Source organism: Plasmopara halstedii, assembly GCF_900000015.1.
Source record: "Plasmopara halstedii genome assembly, contig: Scaffold_1873, whole genome shotgun sequence".
In the NCBI taxonomy this organism is placed as follows: domain Eukaryota; phylum Oomycota; class Peronosporomycetes; order Peronosporales; family Peronosporaceae; genus Plasmopara; species Plasmopara halstedii.
The window spans coordinates 6,222-10,359 of NW_020188781.1; positions in this window are offsets into that span (position 1 = coordinate 6,222).

A 4,138-nucleotide genomic window follows, 5' to 3' on the forward strand; every position below is an offset into this window, starting at 1 on the left:
TAGGCTCTCGAGGTCTTGCACACAGCAGTAGACGACCTCGGAGATGCTCGGCAGAATGCCGATGACGACGGACTTTGTCCATCAACGCTCGAAGAGAATCGCGAGTCACCGGACGGTGATCGACCAAGTCGACATCATCCGCCGCCAACTCTTCTTGATGAGAATGGTGGCGTCCACTACCATCTTGTGGGTCGACGTCGTCGAGGGGGGGGGTTTAATCCAGTATCTTGTGAAATGGCGGGGATACCCAAACTCCGAAACTTGTGGGAGTTCGAGGTGCCACATCGGCAAGATTGCCCAGATGTTGTAGACGCTTATGATCAGAAGGATCATGACGCTTCGCGTCGTCTCGCGCCCCGCGCTTCTTGGCAGTCACCTGGGAAGCCGGAAGACCATGAGCTGAGCTTAAGCTATGGCCCTGAGCTGCTGTGGTCATAGACTCACTCGTGTGAGTAACCACAGAGCTCGCGGGAGCGTGACGGATGGTTTCATATGTCGCAGGGTGACAATACACAGGAAGTCGGCGTTGCGCCTTGAGTTTGGCGAACTCAAATCAAAGATGGCGCTCAACGCGCACGTCCACTTCCTTGTGGCTTTGCTGTAAGGTAGACAGCGAAGACAGTTTCCATTGCCGCTGCACCCATCGCTCAAAGAGCTCATCATCATCTGTAGCGGTTTAGGCGAGCAACACAGACAGGAATAACTCCCCAGCTGCGGTGAATAGTCTAAGCGAGGTGCTATTGGAATGTCCGGTCACGCCACAGAGACTGGCTATTGCATTAGCGATCTGGTGACGCAGCTGTTTAGGACGTGTCGCGGCTATACGCAAACCTATTCGCAACGAGATAATCGTTGATAGTCGTGCAGAGAACAAGGGGTGAGATGTGGGGAATCATATCAAACACTTGCAAGCAGCGCCAAGCGGTTTGTGTGACAGGGTTTCACGTGCCCTGATATGAAGGGTGTGGGTCACACTAGATGGTGTGATCAAACAATGGTGTGGGTTACCCAAGATGGTGTGAACACACAATAGTGTGGCTACACTTAAACAATAAGTCAGTATGTGGCTGGAACAGCCAGTAGTTCTACATTTAGTTTGGTTTTGCTATATAGATAGGAAAACCAATAGTTTTAGATATAGGCGGCTTTGCCGCATATAAAATCGAAATATTACGTTTTGAACGGAAGAATTATTTAGCCTTGGGTAAGGTTGTAAACACTCTCGGAGAAAGTGGATTGCGATCCGTTACACTCGTACTGGTTTTAAGTATAGAATAAAAGGTCATCGACCTTAATCAAGTCTCCTCTAAGCGAAAATGCTACCGATCCCTGGCTCAACCGGTTTGTAGCTTGGTCTGGAACCGGGAAGTACCTGGTTCGATGCCCATAGGATCCGAATCAAGGACGCCGGAGATAGGTCACTAAAGTGGACAAGCAATCACACCCCTGTGGTGTGATCACCCTGCCAACCCGCACCCAACTGGGTGTGTGTTATTCGGGCGGGAAGAGACCACACTGACCAAAAAATCCCCATAGTGTAATAAGGGGCACGGAACCCGTCCCAAATTGGGTCGGATAGCTACCAGCATCCCGCGCTAGAGAAAGTATAATCTTATCCGATAGTTTACATCTCTAAGCGAAAGAGGTACGGCAGCCCCGCAGCACTTGGTAGCATTTGTAGTCAATCTATACCTGAGTCGTTACGGTTGACCCTCTGTGAGGATGAAGCTGCTTTCGTATATGCCCCAGGAAATGCAGGACAGGCTTAATAAGCTGATGTCTCTGCTTGGCCCTGAGGGCGTCCAACACCTCGCTTCGCAGGCGTTTTCACGCTATGAAAAGGCTCTGCTAGCACCTACAACAGAAGATGTCGGCTTTGACTGCGTCCATGACGCCACCGTTGACTACGGATAACTCCCCCCGTCACAAGCCTCTCATGGTGAGTATCAAGACCTTTGAGGGCAAAGATGCAGAGGATCTCCTGCTTTGGGTGAGAAAGGTCATTGTCCATGGCATCCGCCATGCTCCAGACCGAGCAACAGCGCGTGGCGCTAGCTATCTCCAAAATTGTTGGACGAGCGCGAGAATGGGCCCTGACGTGCGGTACTTCGGTCGAAGCGGCGTACCCCCCCTCGAAGGAGCTGAACACACAGTTTGCACGAGTGTTCTCGCCGCCTAAACAGGCATACTGCGTGCAATCGAGCATTTTTGCTACCCGAAAGGGCGAGAAGGAATTGGTGTACTTTGTCCAAGCGTTGCATACTCTTATTGCCAAGATGGCAGCCGATCATCTCCCCAGGGCGGTCACATTGACTGTCCTTACGGAGGGCCTCTGCACTGGCGTGGCCAGAATGGAATTCTTCCGTGTGCATCCGTCTTTTCTTTTGATGAAGCTGTGAATGTTCCATTGTATGCCGAATCCGACTTTAAGTTGGCACGACTTAGCTGGAATGCACACTCTAGCAGCTCGTCGAGTGGGCCTAGACCGATGGATCTCAGCTTTGCTAAGGTCGAGGAGTCAGAGCTCCGAGCTGCCGAGCAGCGTTCGAACACTTGATAATAGTTTGTTTGTGGAGACGCCCTGCTTTTCTCGGCAATAGCAAAAAAAGCCGAAGGGCCGTAAGATGAGCTCAAGCTATGACCCTGAGCTGCTGCAGTCGTGGACTCCCCCGTCTGAGAGACCGCAGAGCTCGCGGGAGCGTGATAGATCAACCCATCCGTCGCAGGGCGAAAACCCGCAGAAAATTGGCGTTGCGCCTTGAGTTTGGCAAAATCAAACCGAAGATGGCGCTCAACGCGCAAATTAACCTCTTTGTGGCTCAACCGTCAGTTGCACAGCAAAACAAGTTTCGGGGCTGCTGCACCCATCGCTCAAAAAGCCCTTCATCAGCTGCAGCGGTTTCGCCAGGAGCGAGCACCACAGGAATGGTCCACATCGCGGGTACAGGAGCGCGTTCCCTTCGAGCACAAAGTCGAGTGTGGTACGTATCCACCGGGATTACTTGAGGAGCCAAAAAGCGAGCTCGAAAAGCTTTTCGTTCATCAAGCTCAGCTTGTGCAGTGGCCGAGGACCCGATCACGTAGACTCCCAACAATCGAATGATCGCGTCCTTCGCTTCTGCAGCGGGATTCGCGGAGCGGAAGCCAGTTTCCACACAAGGCTCAAGGATAGAATCTGAATGCGCGCGCATGAGAGCCGCGCTGCGGACAGCATCTAGCTGCTAATTCTGCGCCTCGTCGAGGTGATTGGTAAGGACACCTCTTCCCCCGAACGTCGAGAGTTCGGGGAACGGACACGGCGTCCGCAAGGTTTGAGCAGGGCTCACGTCGTGCCGCTGGGGCACCTTGCCCTTTTTTGTGAAAGAAGTACCCGATCCGTAGTCGACTTCCTCCAAGTCCTTGACGAAGTAATCTATCGCCGCGGTGTGCGGTCGAGAGTAGACCTCATGTCTGTGTTGTTGGTCTCTGTCGTTGACAATGCGCTGCGCGGTACTCGGTTACCGAGAGATTGGGATACGCCTTCCGTGAAGCCGCGGACGTGCTGTCCGAAGCTCCACCGCGTACAGGAAGCGAAGAAGGGCTCTGCCCGCGAGCGTTTTCGGAACCAGCGAGAATGGGCGTCTTCCGTGTCTTCGACACAGGGCTCATTGAGCAGTGAATTTGTGAAGAAGGTCCTGGTGAGGTTGTGGTGTCTTAGACACGCGAGCCTCGTTCGATGCGACAGTTGAATGTGAACTGTGGGGTTCGCAATCTTGATTGGGGAGAATGTAAAGGGGTTTCACTTGCCCTTGTATGACGGGTGTGGGTCACACAAGATGATGTGATGACACAATGGTTTGGGTTACACGAGTCGGTGTGACCACACAATGGTGGCGTGGCTAGAACAGCCAGTAGTTATACATTAAATTAGGTTTAACCATATAGTTAGGAAAACCTATAGATTTAGATATAGGCGACTTTGCCGCAAATACAAAGTGTACGTTTTAAACAGGGAGTTCATTAGCCTTGGGATAAGTTTGTAATTACTCTTGGATTGAGTAAATTGCGATCCGTTACACTCGTACTAATTCTAAGTATAGAACGAAGGACACCGACCTTAATCAAGCTTCCTCAATGCGATAGAGCTACGACAACCTCG